The sequence below is a fragment of the Lissotriton helveticus genome, chromosome 5_1, assembly GCF_964261635.1.
Source record: "Lissotriton helveticus chromosome 5_1, aLisHel1.1, whole genome shotgun sequence".
In the NCBI taxonomy this organism is placed as follows: Eukaryota; Metazoa; Chordata; class Amphibia; order Caudata; family Salamandridae; genus Lissotriton; species Lissotriton helveticus.
The window spans coordinates 423006400-423032547 of NC_136065.1; the positions used below are offsets into that span (position 1 = coordinate 423006400).

The 26148-nt window shown below is 47.8% G+C and overlaps 1 long non-coding RNA gene across 1 annotated transcript; it reads left to right on the top strand.

Moving 5' to 3' along the window:
* The first annotated feature begins 884 nt into the window (after positions 1-884).
* On the top strand, positions 885-21996 carry LOC144753193 (uncharacterized). The gene is made up of 3 exons (XR_013594242.1): positions 885-976; positions 21711-21772; positions 21870-21996. It is a non-coding gene; the product is annotated as an uncharacterized LOC144753193 (long non-coding RNA).
* The last annotated feature ends 4152 nt before the right edge of the window (positions 21997-26148 follow it).

Genomic DNA, 26148 nt, shown 5'->3' on the forward strand with positions numbered 1-26148 from the left:
TTTAGTTTTTGCAAATCCCCAAGTGTTTCTATAGCACTAAAAACAGGCTATGCGTTGATTATTTGAATGCAGAAAAGAGACAATTCGCTTTTGTCGGATTTTTCAAGTCATTGAGAATGCAAATTAAAATCAGGATATTAGAGCATCATTAACTCAAGCTGAAAAAATACATGTGAAGCATGCATAAATACCAATAGAAATAAATATGTGAAATACATCAGTCTGAATAATATTGTCTGACAACAAGTCCAATACCCTGTATATAGATAAATATAAATGTCCATATGTATAGTATTAAAACTTTGCTATGTCCACAAAAGAAAAGACTATTAATATCAATAATATTATGTGAGTAATATGTACCATGGATGACTCAAACTATAACAATTATAGCCTAAGTGAGCTTTATTATAATTCAAATTGAGATAGCGACCGGTCCATAATAATATGCAAGCCCATATCATGTATCTAACTAGGACTAACTTGGAAACTCCCTCACATTTTACATGTTTAGAAAATACTCTCTATATGGTAACATATTACAGCAGCCTCCCCATTCAAGAAAGGAGAAACGGACACAGCGGGGCTCGTCTGGACGCCTTATTCACAAGAATTGTGCATGACCGATTTTGGCGCTCAGCCTTTCTAAAATGCCTCAGTCCATTGAAAAGAATCCCCTCTTAATGTTCCAAGAGCTACTCCCACCAAAATAGTAAAGGGCCCAGCTGCAACTCGTTGTGCTGACATCCAGTAGTTCCATGCCACGAACTACCAGTCCCATCATGCACCAGGCTGGAATATCACGAGATGCAGCAGGAAGTCTTTAACGGATATTCTGGGCGAATAAGCGTCCTTGGGTCCCCTACTTCCCACCTCATCACAAAGCGGCACCTCAGCTGGAGACTCAACTATCATGAATGTGCCTCTCCACACAGGGTTGAACTGCAGATCTGTGGCAGCAAATCAGTAACCTCAGGTGAGTAGGGGGGTCATGCATCTCCGGTACCGCGGACACCATTTCAGCTTCCACACGTAGTTTCCACTTGCCGGTGTTTTCCACAACCACTTTCAGGAAGGGTCCCTTTTAGCGCACCACAGGCTGTGTGCAAAACATCACAGCAGCTTCCCCGATTCAAGAAAGAAGAAAGGGACACAGCGGACTCGTCTGGTAACATATTGTATATTAAAATGGGCAATGTTTTCCTACCACAAAAAATTCAGACTTGTATAATCTTTTATTATTTATGCATAGTCTGTTTTATCTACTTTCTTTCTAATAAAGTGTCTTTCGTGCCAAAGAGCAGTGCATTTTGAAGTGCAAAAGTTTATAGCAGCATAAATTTAAATGGACAATAACAGTATATTTGGACTGACTTATCTCACAGTTTGCTTATTATTAGTTTCACAGTCATTCTTTGTTGCTGGTATTTTAACTCTCTCTTCCCTTTCCTCGCTGTCTTGCAGAGAATTGTTTAAGTCCTCCCCAAGTGTTGGCTTATTGAGCCTTCTGATATCTAGATTCAATATGTATTGACTTTCTAATTATCTAAGGAACGCTTCTTGGTTTCCTCCGCTCCTCAACCTAGGTATCGAACACATTACAAAATAGTTGAGACAGTTGAGATAGTTGTGATACTGTTTAAAATGTCAGGCTACACTGAATCTCCAACCTTTTCTGCACTGAGAGCTACTTATGTTCAATGAAACGCATTAACAGCTAGTAATATTATTAGTGCTGTATAATTTCAATTTTTTATATGTATTAGAATGAATTCTACAAGGCAAAAACTTTCTAATTTAATAAGTTGGGCTACACACAGGTGAGCTACTCAGAGGTAGATGGAGAGTTACTGGGTGGAGACCCCACAGTATAGGTTGAATCTGAATTACCTATGGCTCTCAGGTCTTGTATGATTCTAACATGTACCTGAAGTTTGGGGCTATATAAACATAAGAGGGGCACTGAAAGACTAGTTCTGGGGGAACATCCAACCAGGGAAAATACAAACAAAGGACATGTGTGGATACCCCCACTAGATAACATGAAAATGGGTAATAACTCCAAAGGTACAACATATGTCACCCATAGAACAGTTCACATGATATTTATTTATTTATCATCATTGTTTTTTTTTTAAATATACAAAGTAGAAAAAGTTTATATGAACATACATATTTCAAACAATCATATGTAACATTACATCAACAATCATGAGACAGAAAAACAGACCCAAAAAAAAGAACATACAATCAAGAAACCACACTATACAAAAATCTATTCAACTGACAAATAAATAATCAACATACAACATGTACATAACAATATAAACCTACAGAGCAACATGGCACACTAAAAAACAATACACAATGCAAAATACAGTACACACATCACAGATAAAACAGCAAAAGAGAAAAAGCGCCGACGCACTTTTCGGAAATGCCACTGCTTCAAACTTCCTGCATCAGGGCACAGCCTTCATAACTTTTAATGTCTTAGTGGCCAAAAGATAGCCATCATCCATAGAGATAGAGATACATAATAAATAATGTGAAAGCCGGGCAGAACGAACTGTCTCAACAACCAATGTAGGAAAAAGATAAAAAATGCAAAATATAACTACACTTAAATCGACATCAGGGGCTGAATATTGGTAGCATGAAAGTCCACAAAATCTAAAATAGCTGGCAAATGTGTCCAGTATCAAGGGCCGAAGGAGATGAGTTCAGGCATAAGGAAATATATTAACAAAAGGATCCAAGACGGTAAGTTTTTAAACTCAAATGGATACAGTGGAGAGATACCGAAATCTTCACCGGTGAGTCCGGGAGTCCAAAAAGTCTATGCGAAGGTATATAAATGAGCCATATCTCAAGACTCAGGCCGACAAAAGATCATCAAAAGTTCAAAAAACACTTCCTCAGGGATGCAAATCGAGTAACCTCCTATCGATGATATGAAGTTTGGTGCAACCAACATATTTAAGTTTGCAAGTGTATTCTAAGACATACAGTGCATGGTCAGTTTTACAAGTGAAAAAACTATATATTTTATTGGTTTGTCACGGAATGCAGTCGTATATTGTGACATGTTCACAATATACCCTGACCCTCTAGACCTGCTTATGGGGTCCCACAAGGACCCCCAGGACCCCCCCAAATTGTAATTTTTTTTTTAACGGCAAAATGCGCTCAGGGTGCACTGATCCAGCCGTAAATAAAATAAATAAAATGAAGCGCGTGTCCCGACCTTCTTTAATAATTAGCCCCTGGGGGGCCAAATCCCAGGGGCAAAAATATAAAATATCACGGGGGGCCCAGAGGGGCCCCCTAGCACCGGGGACCGCCACCCCATGGGGTAGGACATAAATGGGGGGGCTCAAAGGCCACCCCCCCAGGAAAATACATGGGTGGGGGTGCTCAAAGGCCCCCCAAGCCCGGGGGGACCACCACTCCCCGGGGCTTTGTATGTTGTGGGAGGGGGGCCACGTGGCCCCCCTCCTGGAGCCATCAAGGGCCCTGGGGACCGCCACCCCCCAGGGCCAGCTCCTGTAGTGTCTCGGGGTGCCCACCCCCGGGACACTGCTGTTTGCTATGGCAGGGTGGGAGCCGAGGCTCCCGGCCTGCCATAGCAAACTTGGTTTGGATTTTGAAAGAGAGAGCAGGGAAACCTACTCTCTCTTTCAAAATGCAAACCATATTGCTTTTCCACATGGGGAGCTGCATGTCAGCAGCTCCCCGGGTGGAAAAACAATGCCGGCTCCCGAAGGACGCGGGGAGCCGGCTGGGACTGTGGGGGCATCGGGGCTCCCCCCATGGTCCCCAACATTGTATATAGACCCCGGGGATGGTGTCCCCATGGAGAATAAAAATTAGTGGTAAATGCTATTTTTACGGTAAAATTAGGACTCTCTAAGATTTGGAATGTCGACAATCCCATCTCCCACTTAAATAGCCATGAAGTAATTAGTGAAGCCCACACTGTGAAGCATTTCACAAAACGTGAAACAGCAGTGTCTGATTGGGATCGATAAAGAATTGCCCATTGAGTAGCACAGAGTAGGCAAATTGTACATGGGGTTTTGTAACGCCAGTGGCTGCTGCTCGCGCCCTCTCTTGAGGTTAATTCGAAGATTTGTATACTCCTTTTGCTCGTAATGTACACAGCACTCCGTCATCTCTGTTTGCTTTCCCCTCTGTCAAACAGAGGCCCCTGGGAAAATATGATGGCTGCCCTACAGCCAGCACCTATGAAAAGCTAGAAGAGCTGGTAAAGAGTCAGCCAGGGTATTACATTTCCCGTCATTCAACTCAGCACTGAAAATGTCATAAAGTAGAATCAAGAATATGCAGAATTTAGGGTCGGACTAGGACAGAAAATGTGCGCAGGCACCAAAGTATAAGTACTTTTAAGATATGGAATTCCTCGTAAATTTGAGTTTGCTGTAGATAATGTTTGGTTCAATACCAGGGAGCTCAACAGTACATACGAGCCCAGTAGACCTTAAAACACGCCCACAAACAGCTCAAAAAATGGCCCGTAATCTGACCTTTCAGAGCAGCCCATCACTACTTGATTGCCCTAGAGGCCTGTCCGAGCCTGGCAGCCTTGGCATTCTGAACGCTGACATTCAGTAGCACCAACCATTCTCTTCTTAGTAAAACTTTGAGCCCCGGCACTTATTCTTTTACAAATTTAGGTGCCCATTAGGATCGCGGACGGACTTGCGTCCGTCCGCGAGCCCTGAGTAGGAGGGAACGTCCGCATGTGCTGCGGCGTTCCCTCCTGAGCAATTAGGATGTGACCGCCACCCTGGCGGTCACATCCTCTATTTTTAATATTGCAGCGGGTGCTGCTTGAAGCAGCACCCGCCGCAATGTTAAAAATGAAAGCTGTGCATTTGCATGCACAAAGCGGCAGGCACCGCGCGGTGCCTGACGCTCTGTGCACACAAATGCAGGGGGGTACCATAGGTACCCCCCATGTGCACCCCCCACCCCCCTTCACCCTTGGGGGCCCGCAACGGGCCCCCAAACAAGAATCCGTATGCCTTTGCACGGCGGATATGCCGCCGTGTAAAGGCATTGAAATTCAGACATCATAATATGGCTGGCGGTGTCTGAGAGACACCACCACCATATTAGGCCTTTTCCGCCGCGGTTGTAAGCCAACCGCGGCGGAAAAGCAGCGGACTTAAACCAGGACCCACCAGCCATTCTAATGTGGCGGTGGGTCTTTGGTGAGTCGCAGAGGTTTTTCCACATCCGCTGGGCCGGCGGTGGCTTCCGCCGGCCCGGAGGATGCGGAAAATCTTCCATCATAATGGGCCCCTAAGTACTGTCTTAATGTCACATGTGAATTGGGCGCGGAAGGGCACAGAGACGTTTTGCAGTCTAGGAGAGCGCTACCTCTCCGGGTACTGTTTAGTAATTGTTCGGGGAGTTAGAGGCCAACTTAAGTCTGGGGATCGTCATACTCAGGGTCTTTATTTAAATATGCAGGGTGAGCCTCTGCAGTCCCTGAAGCCTCGGTGGTCCTAGGCAGTGCCTTATTTGTTCTGTAATCACACGGGCAGTACTTATGGTGTTATAAAGTGATACACTCATAGAACTTTAGCAGTTGTACAATTACCCAGGATTCATTTATCTAACAGTTAGTTAGATAATTTTTTTGTAGGTGCACTCTAATATTAAATAGTGTTGTCCTTCAAATCTTCTATAAACAGATGATTATCACAATAAATAATAGTCAAGTGTTGTCAGAAAAAGAAGACCTATAAACTCATTTTTTTAAAGTAACCTTTATTAAAACAGAAATAAATAGAAATGTAACTTTAACAGAACAGTATAATAAAAAAAACGTGGTTTGGACTCCAGTGGAAGCAGCGTAGGAAACCTGCAAGACAAAAATGAAACAGAAGTATGTGTGCTATGTGGGAGAGGTAAAGAAGGCTAGTACGCATGAAAGGACCATAGTGAAAATGGAAGGGAGGGGCAGTGGGTGGAAGGGAGAAGAGCAGGGAGAGTTAAAAGAAGAGAGGCAGGAGGAGACAGAGCATCGGCTTATTGCACGCAGCCCTTAGTGTTTACCCTCCGTCACCTGCTTGTCTAGGACGCAGGGATCTGTGACAAAGAATGTGGTTTAAGAAGTCCTTAAAATTAAATACATAATGCCAAAGATATGGGCCATATTATGAAGGAAGGGCGATAACATTATCGCCGTTTTAGCGGCAGGAAACTGCCATTAAAGCGGCGATGAGGGGTTCATAATATGCCCTTGTGAATTCCCTTAGAAGCTCAGGTTTTGGTGTGTGAACCTGGCATTCTATGGGAAGTCACAAGGGCATATTATCAAACTCTTATCATCGCTTTAGCAGCAGTTCCTGTTGCTAAAGTGGTGATAATATCATCGCCGTACTTTGATAATATAGTCCTACATTATTAGTTCCTGGAAAATCGCTTGCATGCACCTGTGCACCCAGAGTGCTGCACTTCAGTCCCTTTCCCCGCACTGTGCTCAATTGTAGGTCTTGCACACTGAGGCTTCACTGCTCACCTGCCACCACTGGTGTGTCCCACGACGTGTTGGTGCAAGCTCTGAGTCTGGGGTACATTTGTATGGTAGACCAGGTCTCCAAAATGGAACGGTGTCTTGATACTGCCATGGAAGGAGTTAGAATCCTCAGGGCATCGTTGCGGGAGAGAGTTCCCGCTCAGCCCCTTTTCAGCCAATCAATGAATTTCTGTAAAGGGAGAAATAATTTAATGGTGTCAACATCTGGAGGTAAATGAAGGTTTATTTTAAGCTTGATAGAAAATAGGAGTTGAGTGCATCCTTCGTTTTTGAAGTACAATCAACCATTAGTGGTAACTGTGGTTCAAAGAGGAGTTGGAGTGCATGAGAATACACAAGGTTAAATAATAATATGTTATGGTAAGGTTTACATACAAAGGAATAGACCGCATGCTAGAAGCGTAATGTTCACGTTTAATGCAGTGGCGGGAGCCTGTGTGCATGTACACTCAGTAAGGAGATAACTACAGTGTCCTAAAAGCCAATGCCACGTGTCTGTAGGGCAGCGCTGCCTGCTGGCTCAGGTCTATAGTTCCGTCCAGCAGGTCCTTAAAATTAGACCGATGTGACTGAATGAGGTCAGAGATCACATGATTACGGATGGCAACATCACTTTTTGGCACGTGCACACTCAGGGTGATGACCCCACCCCTCCCGCAGAATGGCCCTTAAGAGGTGTCTGTAGGGCAGCACTGCCCGCAGGCTCAGGCCTACCTTATGGTACAGATGGTCTTTAAAATAAAACGGAGATGTGACTGAATGAGGTTAAAGATCACATCATAACACTTGGCAATATTGGTTATTTGTTCGTGCAGTCTGGCTGATGCATCCCACCCCTCTCCCAGCACCGCGCTGAAGAGGTGTCTGTAGGGCAGCGATGCCTGCTGAGTCAGGTCTACATTACGGTCCAGCAGGTCTTTAAAATGAGACAGAGATAAGACTGAATGAGGTGAAAGATCACATCATTATGCACAGCAATACATTTGTTCGCACCTGCACAGCGATGCTGATGCACCTCGCCCCTCTTGCCGCACCGCTTTCAATTGGAGGCCCTGGCACCTAGGCCGCTCTGCTTACCTGCTGTCTTTGTTGTGTGAGCAAACACTACAGGTAGCAGAGCTCAAAACTTGAATTCAGCTTTGGATTTATACTGTGGATAGCATTGAATTTAGCCTTGATTTATCAATCTCCACTGTGGACAGCAGGGTTCACAACTTGAAAAGAGAAAGAGAAACAGTGTGAGAGAGAGAAAGAGAAAGAGTGAGAGAGAGGAAGAGAGAGAAAGAAAGAATAAGAGAAAGAGGAAGAGACAGAGAAAGAGAGAAAGTGTGAAAGAGAGAAAGGAAGAGATGGAGCAGGAGAGTGATTGTTGACACTGGATAAAATCTTCGCATCTCACCTTTCTGCCACCGGTGTGTGTCCAACCACATGCAGGATCATAGTGCACCCTCAAGTTTAGTGATCTGAAAGATAGTATAGAATTAGTAATTGCAGAGTACATACCACTGAACACGCATATTTCTCTGTTACGCCTCTGCGCACCCAGGCTGCTGTATTCAATCAACTCTCACTGCAAGGAGGCATCTGTGCGCTCTTTGCTCCCAGGGTGCTGTACCCCATCCACCCTCACTGGCCAGCGGTGACTTCCCATTACTGCGCACCAGATTGCTGCACCCCATCCACTCCCACTGCTCAGAGGTGATTGCCCGTTCCTGCGCACCCAGACTGCTGCACCCTATCCACTCCCACTGCCCGGAGATAATTGTCCATTCCTGTGCAATCAGACTGGTGATCCCCATCCACTCCCACTGCCTGGAGGTGACTGCCCGTTCCTGTGCACCCAGACTGCTGTACCCCATCCACTCCCACTGCATAGAGGTGTTTGCACGCTCCTGTGCACTCAGTCTGCTGTACACTATCCACTCTCACTGCCCAGAGGTGACTTCTCGATTCTGCGGGAAAGAAGCTTCTCTGTTCACCTTGTGCCACCGGTGTGTTTGAAAAAGGGTCCACCACGTGCCGAAGCAACCTTCTCAGGCATTGTCAGGATGGCCACGCATCATTGCAGGTTTCACAGACGTTGAGCTCTGGTGGTGTTAGGGGGGACACCAATTTGTGAAACACAACCTGTAAGATAAAAAGAAAGATAAGATTGTGCGTCATTCGTTCATCAAAGGAGAGAGGAAGAGAGAGAGAGAAAGAGTGAGAGAGTGACACTGAAGAGAATATTCACAGCTCACCTTTCTGTCACCTGTGTGTCTCCCACCACGTGTAGGGACATAGTGCACCCTGAAGCTCCACATCTGAAAGATAGTAGAGAATTAGTAATCGGAGGAAAGTCCAGTATGCAGGAATGAAAAGACAGATACAGTAATTCTCTTGATGTGAATTGATCCTCAGAACATGTCTTGTATGCAACAAGTTTAAAGCAAGAATGACTGAACACCCCTTAATTTCTACTTCTTAACCATCTCATATTTAAAACATAACATTCCGAAAGTGACGCGAGGCAGCCACGAGCTGTGACAGGAATGTCACGCTCGTGTCTGCATGCTTCGATGCTCGCAACACACCTTTCCTCCTTAAAAACAAGCATTTGTAATGCAATAGGTCTCGCATTGTTAATGTTGAGCTATTGGCATTGCTAAATAATGCAACACCAATAGCTCAAACTTTAATAATGCGAGACCTTTTGTATTGCAAATGCTTGTTCTATGAAAGAGTCCAACTTGTGATATTGCAGAAACCATTATGTATGACACAGATTCTTTAACAGGAATAACACAAAGGAAGATATTACAACTATGTTAATCTGGACTAAAATAACACTTCCCCCCCCACCCCTTTCCAACCCCCCCATTAAAAACATAACCACCTGCATGGTCCCAACTATTTTAATGGGCTTTGATTTATCAACAATTACCAAAAAGGTACGCGTAAGCCATAGTACTGCCCCCCACTGGCTGCTGTTGCTGGGGCTGCGGAACGCTTTCCTTGTGTCTGCTTCAGAGCAGGGGGGTCACAATCCTTACTTCAATATCTATGCGTAGATACGGGTGAGGGGCCAGGCAAGTCCCGAGCAGTGGGGGAAACCAGTGGTTCGCGTGCACCACAAAGAAGCAGGCGTCGGGACCGTGGCAGCGAGGCGAACACGCGCTGCTGCGCGAGCTAGTCATCGTCGGGAATGGGCGTTGCAAAGGCAGGACATGTGCGCGCCTTTGCCCAATTGTGTGACGATTTTTTTTTAAAACACGCGAAAGCCAATGCCTGATGGCAAAAGCTGATCACACGCACAAGTGTGTGGTCAGCTTTGAAAACCCCATACAAAAGGGCTCTCGCTCTGCAAGCAGTGCTGCGCACTGCAACGACGGGACGAGCCGTGCTGCGCACAGCAACGCAGGCGCAAGCCCTAAAACAACTGAGAAAGGAAAGGTTGTCAGAATAAGATGTTAAATTTAAGGGTACATAGTATAAAAAAATAAATACTCATCTACTTTGCTACAGATGTGGGAGTGACGGACATTTGGCCAACTCTTAAAACTGTCCTGCTATTGGAAAAAAAAATCTAAATGCAATCAGACAGGGCATATACGACTGCATACGCCTTTTGGTATCCAGGCTGCTGCACCCCATCCACTCCCTCCGCTGCACACCCAGGCCTCACTGCTCACCTTTTCACAGACAGGGCACCCTCTACATCATGAAGTCCCACCCTGCAACCAAGAAGTTTCACATTTGGTGCTGAGTCTTGATATCGCTTTGGCAAAGGACATACTTGTGCACCCATCATCATCGCAGGTTGCTCACCTGCAAAGTGCTTGCAGTGCCATTTAACTCAGTGACCAGAGAGGGCACGCACGTGGTGGTGTGCCCCTCTGTTCGATGGTTCAGGCCTACATGAGGTGTCCGGACCACCAGGACGGGCCATCACAGTCCATGCGATGGGAGCAACTCTAAAATGGCGTAGAGCACGTGTGCCTGGTCTTTTTTATTGGTATAGTCACCTGTCTTGTGATGCCTGTGCTGGATGGGTGTGCTGTGGGTGTATACCAGCCATGAGAGAGTGTTTGTGGTGTTCTGACAACTATACCTGTGACCAGCAGATCACTACAATGAAAATCTGGGCCATGTAGCGTTGTTGTCCGTTCCTGTAAGCGTAAGCCGAGAGGGCTGGCCTGGCGTATGCCAGTGGTGCGTGAAGCTGTGAAGAATGACTTTGGAGCTACGGGCATGGCTCCGTCGTGAGCTATATGAGGAATCAACTGATGTGAGTGTCTGTGTTGTAGTGCTGCCGTCACCCGGGTCGCAAGCGCAAATGTGTCATTCTGTAAGTAAAGTCCTCAACATGGCCAACATGACCCTATATTCATCCATAGTTCACACATGAAAGATGGTGGACATGACACATTTCTGTGGATATGAATGTTTATTGCACATTCACTGGAGTGTGGCAGCTGTAGCAATACAGGGCCATGGAAAGTTCAGGTTACAGATTTTGGCACATAAAGGGTAGCTAATTAGAGTGAAGCTCGTGATCGGAGTTAGGCTGCGCCAACATATGTACTTATGTGGTCAGTCGGCTACACTGTCGAATTTGGTACTGGAAACCAGGGTTCGAACCTCGGAGTCGCGTCCACATCCTGTGATTGTGGGCAAAGCAGGTAATCTCCGCATGCCTGAAAGTGTAATGTAAATACGGTGCTCATGTAAAATGCTGAAATACTTTTGGGTCGACTTTGTGCAATATAAATATGCAACAACAACAAAAAAACTCTGCAATCCCACTCACTTATACATTTACTATACACTTTGTTTGCAGTACTCTAATGATTCGGTCTCTACGTTAGTACTTGTAGAATGAGCGAGAGAAAGTTACATAACCAAAGTTTTTCTTACTTGTGACATGGTTGCATACGCTGTCTACGGCACAATGTAATGTGGTAGGGCCCAGGGGAAGCATCGTGCAGACATAATGATCACACAGACACAGATATATAGTTGAACTGAGTACGGGCACGTGCCTTTGACTCCTTTTTATTACTAGGGTCACATGTCCAGTGATGTCTGTGCTGGGAGCATGTGGGGTGAGTGTAAGCCAGCCCTCCGGAAATGGTTGGTGTTGGTAACAAGTACACTAGTAATCATCAAATCATACACAGATATTTCATCATAAAGGGTTTATGACTTGCAAGAACAATTTGGTTATTGTACTAAAGCTATAACTAATATAAAACAAGTTCTTAAAGCAAGGATACTAAAAGGATATTGTGTACATTTGAAGCACGTTATACTTAGTTGTGCACTGCACTCTGCAATTAATGAATGAAGAGTCAATTTAATTGTGAGCCCTGATGACCGCAGTGTAGGCAGGAGGCAGCAGTCAGCAAGGGCTCACGGTCACGTGGCATTGAGTAGAGCTGCACAGTATTGGTAATTCAGTGTGTGTGCAGCCAGGGATGATAAGTGGTGCACTGAGATAGTGGCACCTGAAGCAACCAGCTTGTGTGGAGCCTGCGATGATGCGTGGTCCGGGCAAGCCGCACTGGTAGCAATGTCTTTTGCCTACTAAATTGTGCCTTAATAAGCCACGTAGCAATGATTTATGGGGCACTGAGTTAGTGTACCTCTGGCGCTCAGCGTGTGCGCACCCTGCGATGATGCATGGTCCGGGCGGGCCGCACTGGGAGGAATGTCTTTTGTCTAATGAATTCTGCCTTAATAAGGCCACGTGGCGATGACTTATGGTGCAGTGAGTTAGTGGCGCCGGAAAGAGCTGAGCATGTGCGCACCCTGCAATGATGCATGGTCCGGACTGGCCGCACAGCTACAATGTGTCTTGCCTACTGGACTGCGTCATCTGCAATCGCCACGCCACCTGAATTGTGAGCTCTGCTGTCCGCAGTGTAGATCGAAGGCAGTAGTCAGCACAGACATCAAGGAATGCTTTTTGTTACATCCTTTAACAAAATCTGAGGACATAGAGTACAATTGTCTCTGCATTAAATAAATCAACGCTGAATTCAATGTTATCCGCAGTGTAGATCCAAATCTGAATACAAGTTGTGAACCCTGCTGTCCGCAGTGTAGATCGAAGGCAGGACTCAGCACAAACATTGAGGAATGCGTTTTGTCACATCCTTTAACAAAATCTGAGGACATAGAGTATAGTTGTATCTGCATTAAATTAATGAAGGCTCAATTCAATGTTGTCCGTAGTGTAAATCCAAATCTGAATTCACGTTGGGAACACTGCTGTCCGCAGTGTAGATCAAAGGCAGTAGTCGGTAGACATACCTCTGTGGTGATGTGCGATGGGTCCGCAGGGGGACTGTGTCGAGGAGGCCTGTGGTCATGGTGGCAGCAAATGTGTGAGGGCCACTGCTCTGGCAGAGGGAATGGCCTATGTATTTATGCTCTTACGCTGGAGTTGCGTAACTTGGACCAGCCCACACTGCTTCTATTTCAAGGGGGGCGACAACACAGCTACATGAACGAGACATTCCCACGCGGCTGAGATAATATGGTGCATCCACTGTGCCGTACACTTCACGTATCAATACTATATCCCCACATGGAGAGGTTTGATATTTGTTTAGTGTGTTGTGTACAGCACATCACTGGTACACTTGGGATTGTGTGAATTATTGTTGATGTGAGAGTTGCCTCCCTTATACATAGTTGGTTGCCATATCTCTGAACATTCAGCTGTTGTGCGGTTGAGGGGATATGGTATTTTGGGAAGGTCCGTTGTCCTGTTTTGCGCTGCCTCGGAGGTAGTAAGGAGTGTGGTCCGTGGGGGTGGTTGTGGTGGTGGTGGCGCTGGGTGTTGTAGCTTTGTTGGGTGTCGGAGCTGCATGATTAGTACCTCTATCACATATTCGTATTTAGATATGGGTGTGAGTTGGGTCTAATTTACTGCAGTAGATAGTTGACCTTCTTACACCATATAAATGTTGATGTTAATGTGTTACTGGTAAGTGGGGCTATTGCCTGTTTTTAGGTAGCATTGCAGATTTGGCTGGTTGTTGAAAATATGGGGTGTTTTCGTGTTTTTTTTCCACGGGAATGCCTAGTTTGTATATCATCACCGTTAGTTCTGGTTCTGGTTTGTGGCGATTTTGTTTGTGGAAGGTATCAATGGAAGAGTGGTGATATTTGCAGATTTTACTAGGTTGAGAATGGGATGATAATTAAAAAAGACTGAAAAAAACTGAAAGGAATTACCAGTTAAAAAACCTTTGAAATTCACTGAAAAAACCATAGGTTGCAGGTATGTTATAGTTAGGAATTATCATTTAAAAAACCTGTTGTACCAGTGCGACCCGCCCGAACCATGAATCATCGCAGGGTACGCACACGCTGAGTTCTTCAGGTACGACTAACTCACTACATCACAAGTCATCTTCATGTGGCTTTGTAAAGGCCGAATTCACAAGGCAAAAAACATTGCTACCAGTGCGGCCCCCCCGGACCACGCATCATCGCAGGTTACGTACACGCTCAGTGCCAAAGGTACTACTAACTCAGTGCACCATAAGTCATCGCCACATGGCCATATTAAGGCAGAATTCCACAGACAAAAGACATAGGCCTGAATGCGGCATACTATCACTTTTAAATCGAATTGATGCAGAATTCAATAGACAAAAGATATTAGTTCAATTACTGTGCCCCCCAACCACGCATCATCGCAGGGTATGTACACGCTAAGCGCCAAAGGTACTACTAACTCAGTGCACAATAAATCATCACCACGTAGCCTTATTAAGGCAGAATTTAGTATGCAAAAAACATTGCTACCAGTGCGGCTTGTCCGGAGCACGCATCATCGCAGGCTCCACTGAACATTGATGCTTCAGGTGACACTAACCTAGTGCACCACTTATCATCACTGGTTGCAGACACGCTAACTTACCAATACTGTGCAGCTCTGCACTGCGGTCATCAGAGCTCACAATTAAATAGACTCTTGATTCATTATTTGCAGATTGCAGTACCAAACTAAGTATAACCTCCCTCGAACCTACACAAAATCCTTTTAGTAGCCTTCCTTCAAGAACTTCTTTTATATCAGTTCTAGGTTTAGTTAAATAACAAAATTCACCCTGTAAGTGCAAAGGAACACTGAATGGCAGTCTACACTGCGGACAGCACAGGTCACAATTTGAACTATAATGTCCCTGAAACCTACATATTTCGACAACATATTTCATATATGTTTTGTCTTTTATTTGAATCAAGATTACAGATGATGCAGTCCAGTAGGCAACAGACAATGCCTCCAGTGCAGCCCGTTCGGACCACGCATCATTGCTGGGTGAGCACACGCTGAGCACCAGACGTAGCACTAATTTAGTACACCATAAATAATCACCACGTGGTCTTATTAAGGCAAAATTCAGTAGTCAAAAGACATTCTTACCAATGCGGTCTGCCTGGACCACGCATCATCACAGGCTCCCCACAAACCACCCCTACCTCAGTGCACCACAACTCATGAACCCTTTTCGATAGAATCTTCTGTGTATTATTTCACATATAGTGCTCCTACCTTTGTACTGCAGAAGTCATAAACCGTTCGTGGTGGAATATCTGTGTATGATATGATGATTACTATTGTACTTGTTACCAACAGCAACGTAATAAAATGTAGTCGAGCGCATTGGCCCGTACCCACTTTAAGTATCTATCTGTGTCTGCGTATTCATTATGTTTGTAAAATGCTGCCCCTGGGCCCTACCAATCAATCAATCAATCAAAGCATTTATATAGCGCACTACTCACCCGGAGGGTCTCAAGGCGCTTGGGGAGGGGGGGTCCGCTACTGCTCGAACAGCCAGGTCTTGAGCTGTTTCCTGAAGGCGAGGTGGTCTTGGGTCAGGCGTAGGTGGGTCGGGAGGGAGTTCAAAGTCTTGGCGGCCAGGTAGGAGAAGGACCTTCCTCCTGTGGTGGCTCTTCGGATGCGGGGGGACGACGGCGAGGGCGTGGCTGGTTGATCGAAGCTGGCGTGTGGGAGTGTAGAAGTTGAGGCGGCTGTTGAGGTATCTTGGGCCTTGGTTGTGTAGGGCTTTGTGTGCGTGGGTGAGGAGACGGAAGGTGATTCTCTTGTTGACCGGGAGCCAGTGCAGGTCTCTCAGGTGTCCGGAGATGTGGCTGTGACGGGGATGTCAAGGATGAGTCTTGCTGAGGCGTTCTGGATCTGCTGGAGTCTCTTTTGGAGTTTGGCAGTGGTTCCGGCGTAGAGGGAGTTGCCGTAGTCCAGTCGGCTGGTGATGAGGGCCTGGGTGACCGTCTTCCTGGTCTCGGTGGGGATCCACCGGAAGATCTTACGTAGCATGCGCAGGATGTTGAAGCACGATGAGGAGACGGCGTTGACTTGTCTGGTCATGGAGAGGGAGGAGTCCAGGATGAAGCCTAGGTTGCGTGCGTGGTCTGTTGGTTTGGGTGCGCTGCCCAGGGCGGGAGGCCACCAGGAGTCGTCCCAGGCAGAGGGTGAAGAGCCCAGGATGAGGACTTCCGTCTTGACTGAGTTCAGTTTCAGGCGGCTGTTCATCATCCACTCGGCTACGTCTGTCATCCCTTCGTGTAGGTTGGCTCTGGCGGTGGCGGGGTCGTTGGTGAGGGAGAGGATCAGCTGGGTGTCGTCGGCGTAAGAGAGGATGTTGAGGTTGTGTTGGTGTGCGATGGCCGCAAGGGGTCTCATGTATACATTGAAGAGGGTGGGGCTGAGCGAGGAGCCTTGAGGAACGCCGCAGATGACTTCGGTGGCTTCTGATCTGAACGGGGGGAGGCGGACTCTCTGTGTCCTTCCGGCGAGGAAGGAGATGATCCATTCTAGTGCCTTCTCTTGGATTTCGACGTTGCTGAGGCGCTGCACTAGGGTGCGGTGGCAGACAGTGTTGAATGCCGCGGAGAGGTCCAGGAGGATGAGGGCCGCAGTTTCCCCGTTGTCGAGCAGGGCTCGGATGTCATCGGTGGCTGCGATGAGGGCGGTCTCGGTGCTGTGGTTGGCCCGGAAGCCAGACTGCGAGAGGTCGAGGGATCCGTTCGTCTCGAGGAAGGCGGCCAGCTGCTTGTTGACGGTCTTCTCGATGACTTTGGCCGGAAACACGAGGAGCGAGATGGGGCAGTAGTTTTTGAGTTCGCTGGGGTCCGCTGATGGTTTCTTTAGTAGAGCGCTGAGTTCGGCGTGCTTCCAGCTCTCGGGGAAGGTAGCGGTGTCGAAGGAGGTGTTGATGATGTCCCGTAGGTGGGGCGCGATGATAGCGTCGGCTTTGTTGAAGACGTGGTGAGGGCAGGGGTCGGTTGGAGATCCGGAGCAGATGGAGTTCATCGTGCGTCGGGTTTCTTCGGTGTTGATCGGGGTCCAGGCGCGGAGGGTGGTGGTGGGGGTTGCAGGTGCGGTCGTGGGGTGCGTTGGCTGTGCGATGAAGCTGTTGTGTAAGTCTGCGATCTTGTTGTGGAAGTAGGAGGTGAGGGAGTTGCAGAGGTCTTGTGATGGGGTGATGTCGTTGTTTCCGGCGTTGGGGTTGGAGAGCTCTTTGACGATGTTGAAGAGTTCCTTGCTGTTGAGTGCGTTGTTGTCCAGTCGTTTCTTGAATGCGGTTTTCTTGGTGGTGTGGATCAGTTGGTGGTGTTTTCGAGTGGCGACCTTCAGGGTGGTCATGTTGTCTGGTGTTGGGTCCCTGCTCCAGGCTCTCTTGAGGGCTCAGCAGTTCTTCTTGGAGCTCTTGAGCTTGTCGGTGAACCATGGTGCTTTCTTACTGCCGGGTCTGCTAGGCGGGGTCCTCAGAGGGGCGAGGTCGTCTGCGCAGTTGCTGATCCACTTTGTGAGGTTGTTGGCGGCCTGGCTGGGGTTCACTGAGCTGGTGGGGGGTCCTGGCTCAGGGATGCGGCGAGCTGGTCGGCTGTGATCTTGTTCCAGCTTCTGCGTGCCACCTGTTGCTGGTGGTGGTGGATTGTGTTCTTTCTGAAGCTGAAGTGGACGCAGCTGTGGTCCGTCCAGTGGAGTCCGGTGGCGTGGCTGAAGGCGATGTCCTTGCTGGATGAGAAGACGGGGTAGAGTGTGTGTCCGGCGTAGTGGGTGGGGGTGGTCACCAGCTGCTTGAGACCGAGGTTGGCGAGGTTGTCCAGCAGGGTGGTGGTGTTGCGGTCGTTGTTGTTCTCCAGGTGGAAGTTGAGGTCCCCGAGGAGGATGTAGTCAGCGGAGGGGAGGGCGTGCGGGCTGATGAAGTCGGCGATGTCTTCGCTGAATTGTGTGCGCAGTCCCGGGGGTCTGTAGATGAGGGTGCCTCTGAGGGTGGTCTTGGGGTCGGTGTGGATCTGGAAGTGCAGGTGTTTGGCGGTTGTGAGGGTGTCGTCTGTGTTGGTCGTGATGCGGATGGTGTTCCTGTGGATGATGGCGATGCCTCCCCCGGTCCGTTTGCCCCGGTCCCTCCGGGTGATCTTGTATCCGTCTGGGATGGCGATGGCGATGTCGGGTGCTGAGGAGGCGTTCATCCATGTTTCCGTGAGGAAGGCGACGTCTGGTGATGTTGTATCGAGCAGGTTCCAGAGCTCTATGGCGTGTCTGTGGACGGAGCGGGTGTTGAGCAGGATGCACTTCAGGTGGTTGCTGCTGGTGCTCGGCTTTGTGGGTGCGGGTGCAGTGCAGGTCCGGATGCAGGTGAATTTGCAGGAGTGGCAGCTGAAGGGTCCGTGGGTGCGTCTCGGGGTGGCACGGTAGCATCCAGGGATCCGGCCGGCGTTGAGTGCGTTGAGGTCGGTGGCGTCGTAGGTCTGGCGGGTGGTCTGGTGTCTGTGGAGGCCAGGGGTCCGGGCGCTGGGCGCGGTCCAGGCGCGGACGGGCGCAAACTGGCTTACCTTTGGCGCGCCTTCGGCGCACAATCGGCGCGCCCGCTGCGCGTGCACGCTGCGCGTACGCGCGGACTCCGCCATAAATGGCGTAGTGGGGGGACGGAGCGAGGGAGGAGCAGCTGGGAGGCGGGGAGGGCACAGAAAAGATGAGGGCGTGGCCGCGTGAACGGCGGCGGGAAGCGGGGAGCGGGGCGGGGAAGGCACAGGGGGTAGAACCACGAAAAATACAGAAGTCACAAAAAATACAGAAGTCACGAAAAATACAGAAGTCACAATAATCACACAACAGTAACAATCAGGGCAACAGAATACTACCGGGTATAGCGGAGCTGACACAGGGGGAGAACGATGACAATGTCAGAGCGTTACCAAAACAGCAAATCAGGCAGCAGAGAGCGGCGGACCTGCGGGGCAGAGGGCACAGCGCGGCTGCGAGCAGCAGCGAGGGGTGAGAGGCACAGACACAGCTGGTGGCCGTGCGGCACGGGGGTGTCCTGCGAGCAGGTCACGCTCACCTGCGCTGCTCGGTCGCTATATCTGGACCAGTGGGAGGGGGGAGCAGCTGGGAGGCGGGGAGGGCACAGAAAAGAAGAGGGCGTGGCCGCGTGAACGGTGGCAGGAAGCGGGGAGCGGGGCGGGGCAGGCACAGGGGGTAGAACCACGAAAAATACAGAAGTCACGAAAAATACAAAAGTTACAATAATCACACAACAGTAACAATCAGGGCAACAGAATACTACCGGGTACGGCGGAGCTGACACAGGGGGGGGGAACGATGACAATGTCAGAGCATTACCAAAACAGCAAATCAGGCAGCAGAGAGCGGCGGACCTGCGGGGCAGAGGGCACAGCGAGGCTGCGAGTAGCAGCGAGGGGTGAGAGGCACAGACACAGCTGGTGGCCGTGCAGCGCGGGGGTGTCCTGCGAGCAGGATACGCTCACCTGCGCCGCTCGGTCGCTATATATGGACCAGTGGGAGGGAGGAGCAGCTGGGAGGCGGGGAGGGCACAGAAAAGAAGAGGGAGTGGCCGCGTGAATGGCGGCGGGAAGCGGGGAGCAGGGCGGGGAAGGCACAGGGGGTAGAACCACGAAAAATACAGAAGTCCCGAAAAATACAGACGTCACAATAATCACACAACAGTAACAATCAGGGCAACAGAATACTACCGGGTACGGCGGAGCTGACACAGGGGGGAGAACGATGACAATGTCAGAGTGTTACCAAAACAGCAAATCAGGCAGCAGAGAGCGGCGGACCTGCGGGGCAGAGGGCACAGCGAGGCTGCGAGCAGCAGCGAGGGGTGAGAGGCACAGACACAGCTGGTGGCCGTGCGGCGCGGGGGTGTCCTACCACATTATATTGTGCTGTAAACAGCATATGCAACCATCTTACCTCTGGCAGTAACAAAAACTTCGGTTATATAACTCTCTCTTGCTCATTTTACAACTACGAATGTAGAAACTGGATCATTACAATACTGCAAGCATAGTGTATAGTAAATTTGTAAGTGTGAGACCCAAAACTATGTCAGCGATTTACATGAGCACCGTATTTACAGTACATTTTCAGGCACACGCAGATTCCGTGATATGTCTACAATAACAGGATGTGGACGCGACTCAGAGGCTCGAACACTGATTTCCAGCACCAGGTTTGACAGTATACCCGAATGACCACATACGTACATATATTAGCTGCCCTTCATGTGCCAAAAACTGCAACCTAAAACTTTCATAACCCTGTATTACTACAGCTACAACACTCCACTGAATGTACAACAAACATTCAAATTCGCAGAAATGCATCATGTCCACCATCTTTTATGTGTGGAAATGTGGATGAATGTAGGGTCAGTGATTCCCCGTACCTTCCATGTTGGCCTTGTTGCGGGACTTCACAGACATGATGACACATTTGCGTTTAAGACCCGGGGGGAGGCAGAACTACAACACAGACACCCGAATCGGTTGATTTCTGATATAGCTCACGACAGAGCCAAAGCCATAGCTCCGGAGTCATTGTTCACAGCCTCGCGCAGCACTGGCATACGTCAGGCCGTCCCACTCCGCTTACGCTTACAGGTAAATACAACAACGCTACATGGCCCAGATTTTCATTGTAGTGGTTTGCTAGTTCCAGGTCTAGTTGTCAGAACGGCACACACACACACACAAATACACACACACACACTCCCTTATGGCTGGTATACACCCACACCACACCCATCCAGCACAGGTGTCACAACACACGTGACCCTACCAATAAAAAAGACCGGGCGCATGTGCTCTACGCCATTTTAGAATTGCTCACATCGCAAGCGCTGTGATGGCCCGTCCTGGTGGTTCGGACGCCTCATGTAGCGATATCAAGACTCAGCAACAAATGTGAGACTTCTTGGTGGCAGAGAGGGACTGCATGATGTAGAAGGTGCTCTGTCTGCAAAATGTGGAGCAGTGAGGCCCGGGTGCGCACTGGAGGGATTAGATGCTCTCGGGCAGACTGGATGCTAAAAAGCGACGTAGCGATTTAGGCGTACGCAGTCCTACATACCCTATCTTATTGCATTTGTATTTTTTTTCCAATATTAGGAAAGTTTTTATAGTCGGTCAAATGTCCGCCGCTCCCAAATGAGTAGCGAAGTAGATGAGTATTTTTTTTTGTTGCTATGTACAGTTACATTTACCATCTTATTTTGACAACTTTTCCTTTCTCAATTCATTTACCACTCGCACCTCCGTTGCTGTGCGCAATACAGCTCGTGCCTTTGTTGGAGCGCACGGCACTGCTAACACAGCACGAGACATTTTCTATCTGAAAAATTGGGGATATGAACCTAACCTAGGACTCGCACACGCTTGTGCGTGTCTGTTTCCTTCCGTGCTAAACCATTGGCCTATGCCTATGACTTATTCTAAAAAACTGCACGCAATTGGCTAGAGGCGGGCGCATTGCTCTGTCCATGGCCTATTGATATCGATTACGCACTTGCTGCGAGTAATACACTCCAATAGCACATGAGGTTTCAATTGTCGTGCCCAGACACGGCAGGATGATTGAAACCATGTGTCTGACTGCGCACCACTTGTTTTCTACAACCGGATGGAAAACATTACTACTCTACTAATTGTTCATAATTCGAAGTTCATTAAACAAGTTGGAACGGTATAAATCGTTGTATTTTTAATGGGGGAAGGAAGGTGTGTGAAAGGGCAATGTTATTCTACTCAACATTAATATCGTGGCAATTACCAATCATAACATCTTTCTTTTACTATCTTTTAGATGTGGAGCTTCAGGGTGTACTATTGCCCGGCACGTGGTGGAAGACACACTAGTGACAGAAAGTGAGCTGCAAATATTCTTTTCAGAGTCACTCTCTCACTTCCTCTCTCCTTTGATGAACAAATGATGCACAATCTTATAATCCTTTTTATCTAATAGGTTGTGTTTCACACATTGGCGTTGCCCCCAACACCTCCAAAGCTCAACCATTGAGGAATCTGCGATGATGCGTGGCCATCATAACAACGCGTAAGAAGGTTGCTTCGACACGTGGTGGACCCTCTTTGAAACACGCCAATGACACAAGGTGAGCAGAGAAGCTTGTTTCAGAAGCAACGAGAAGTCACCTGTGGGCGGAGAGACTGGAAGTGTGCAGCAACTTCAGTGCATCGAAATTTACAATCACCTCCGGACAGTGGAAGTGGATAGGTTGCAACAGTCTGGGTGCGCAGTAAAGGGCACTCACCTCCGGATACTTGGAGGGTATGGGGTGCGGCAGTCTGGGTGCGCAGTAATGAGAACTCACCGCTATGCAGTGGGAATGCATGGGGTATAGCACCCTGGGAGGAAAAGAACGCACAGACACCTTGTTGCAGTGGGAGTTGATGTAATACAGTAGCCTGGGTGTGCAAAGGCATAACACGGAAATATACGTGTGCAGTTGTATGTACTCTGCAATTACTAATTGTATACTATCTTTCAGATCACTAAACTTGAAGGTGCACTATAACCAGGCATGCGGTTGGACACACACCAGTGGCAAAAAGGTGAGCTGCGAAGATTTTCTCCAGTATCAACATTACCTCTCCTGCTCCATCTATTATTTTCTCTCTCTCTCACACTTTCAATATCTTTCTTTCTCTCTCTTCCTCTCTCTCACACTGTATCTCTTTCTCTTTTCAAGTTATAAACCCTGCTGTCCACACTGCAGATAAATAAATCAAGGCTGAATTTCACACTGTCTCCAGTATAGATCCAAACCAGAATTCAAGTTGTAACCTCTGCTAGATGTAGTGTTTGCAAAAGGAAAGCAGAGCGGCCTAGGTGCACAAGGCCTCCAATTAAACGCCGTGCGAACCAACAATATTGTCCTGCATAATGACGTGATCTCTCACCTCATTCTGTCTCATCTCTGAACCATTTTAAAGACCTGCTGGACCATACTGTAAATCTGAGCCAGCAGGCACTTCCCTACAGACACCTCTTCAGCGCGAACCTACAATAGGGGTGGGAAGCATCAGGCACACTGCCCACGTGCGAATAAGCAATATTGCCAAGCATTATGTTAATTTGTGATCCATGACCTCATTCAGTCACATCTCAGTCTCATTTTAAATATCATCTATACCATAAGATAGGCCTAGGCCAACGACCAGCGCTGCCCTACAGACTCCTGTTGAGGGTGATTATGGGGGAGGGGTGGGGTGCACTACCCTGAGTATGCATGTGAGAAACAACGATCTTGCCTACTGTAATGATGTAATCTCTCACCTCATTCAATCACATCGATCTAATTTTAAGGACTTATGTTTCATTTTTGTTTTGCAGGTTACCTACGCTGCTACCACTGAAGTCCATCTCACGTTTAGTTTATTATACCATTATATTAAAGTTACGTTTCTATTTCTTTATTTCTGTTTTAATAAAGGATCATTAAAAAAAAAATAATAATAACTGAGTGTATACATCTTCTTTTTCTGACAACATTTAGTGTGATAATCATCTGCTTAGAGAAGATTTGTAAAATCAAAACTATTTAACATTACAGTGCACCTACAAAAAATAATGTAAGTAACTCTTAGGGACATAAATCTTGAGTAATCATACAACTACAAGAGTTCTATGAGTGTATCACTTTATAGCAGCATATGTACTGTGTACATTAGGAGCTAAAGAAGTACACAACTCTTCGAATTAACCTCAAGAGAGGACTTGAGCAATAGCCACTAGCATGACAAAACCCCATGTACAATTTGCCTACTTTGTACTCAGCAATGGGCCACTCTTTATCGATCCCAATCAGACACTGATGCTTCACGTTTCACAGTGTGCACTTCACTGAATACTTTGTGGCTATTTAAAAGGAAGACGGGATTGTCGACATTCCAAAACTTATGGGCATATTTACAAGGACGGTGTTAAAATTATCGGATCTTTAGCGGCAGCAAACTGCCGCTAAAATGGCAATAATGGATTTGAAAATCCTTTGTTGTCTTACAGGAAGATTTTTTCTACACTGCTGTTTGCTATGGCAGGGAGTGAGCCGAAGCTCCCGCCCTGCCATAGCAAACTTGGTTTGCATTTTGAAAGGGAGAACAGGGAAACCTGCTAACTCTTTCAAAATAAAAAGCAGATTGCTTTTCCGCATGGAGAGCTGCATATTAGTGGGAGAGGTGTGGCGCCGCGGCCAGGGCGACTGACGCTGGAATCTGGGGACCACGGTTCGATCCCCGGCTCCGGCGGCAGGTTAGCCCAGCACCATGTGACTCTGGGCAATAGCTCGCTTAATCTTCCCGACGGCCCCCCAGCGCCTAGAGACCCTTACGGGTGATTGTGCGCTTTACAAATGTGGACTTTACTTTACCTTTACTTTATTAGCAGGTCCCTGTGTGGCAAAGTATTGGGGGATTCAGAAGGATGGGGGGAGCTGGCTAGGACCATAGAGACATTGGGGCTCCACTCACGTTCCCCAACATTGTATATACGCCTAAACAGTAAACAAGGCAAAATGATTTTCACCACATTTTTGCCTTTTAAAAAAAATGCGGCGAAATGGCCCTTGTTAATATGCCCTCAAGTTTGCCACGACAGAGCGGGGAACCTCGACACCCGCCCTGCCATACCAAACAGCAGTGTCCTGGGGGTAAGCACCCTGAGACACAGCAGGAGCCGAGCCGGGGAGTGGTGTTCCCCATGGCCCTTGACTGCTCCAGAATTGGGGCCACGCGACCCCCCCTATCACAATTAAAAAAGCCCCGGAGGGTGGTGATCCCCGGAGCTTAGAGAGACCTTTGAGCCCTTCCACCCATTTTTTTGAAAGCCCAAAGAGTAGCGGTCCCTTCGGCTGGAGAGGGCCTTTAAGCCCTCCCTACCCAAGAATTTTACTGGGGGAGTACCTTTGAGCCCCCGACCCGTTTATTTTGTAGCACCCACGGATGGCGGTCCCCGGTCTACAGGGCCTCTCTGGACCCCCATCAAATGTAATATTTTAGCCCCCGGGATTTGGCTCCCCAGGTAGATAATTTTTAAACAAGAACAGAAGACCACCCTTTGTTTAAATTTTTCTTACGGGGGATCAATGCACCCTGTACACATTTCTCAGTATTTAAAAAATATATATTTTTTGGGAGGCCCTAGGGGTCCTTGCGGGAACACTTGTTCCACTGATTTCTAGAACCTCGCTTCTACAGAGGCACAAAATGGCTGCCAACACTTCCCGGTTTCGAATGTTGACAACCACTTGCAGCAAATTAGGTTGCGCTCAGGATGAGTGGATCCACCCTGGCCATAGATATATATGTACTTTTAATTGTGAATTTCTCAGGAACTACTGAATGGATCTACACCATTTAAGCAACAGGCACGAGTCTGAACCAAGGACTACTTCTTTGCCAAATTTGGTGTAATTTCGTTCAGCAGTTCGGGCTATAGCCGCGATGAACGGTTCCTATGGAAAATTGCATGTGGAAAATAAGTTTTGGAACAGCCTTTTTTCTCAGCCCTGCTTCACGAATCATCCTGAGACTTTCAGGATAGGAGCGGATCGGAGTGCCCCACTAGTTTTGAAGATTTCGCGAAGATTCTTCAATCGGCGCCGAAGTTATTCCAAATAGAATGTTGCGAATTTGCTATGGAAAATAGGTCCTAACTATAACTACCTACTGATGACCGCCAGTAGGTTATATATTTTTTTTTCACAAAAAAACCATAGGTTTCAGGGACGTTCTAGTTAGTTGGATATTTGACTCATAAAACCAGAGAAGTTCGCCCGTTATAGTTAGTTGAGCTAACTATAACTCACGCGCCTGCAATGCACTGCTGATGACATCACATATTACATCACTCATGACATGGTCAGTCACATCACTGATGGCACCACTGATGACAGTGGTATACAGAACACTCCACGGGGCTGGGCCTCAGGCTGGGCGCTGTGTGCCTGTGTCGCGATAGTCAGCGTTGATCTCAGGAACCTTCTGAGTTCGCAGACCTCGGCCCAGGAGCATCTGCCAGCACGTGGTGGGCCCTCATTCACACACGGCAGTGTCAAAAGGTGTATTGTGTGACATATATGCGTCGCAGCGACCATGACGGTTTCTGAGTACTAGCAGGCTGAGAACATCATTCATACAGCCACCTTCGTTCACGGCGTCAACCTCGTGGCGGTATAAGCTGCGCAGAACTGGCAGACATGTTCACCATTCCGGAACAGAACCAC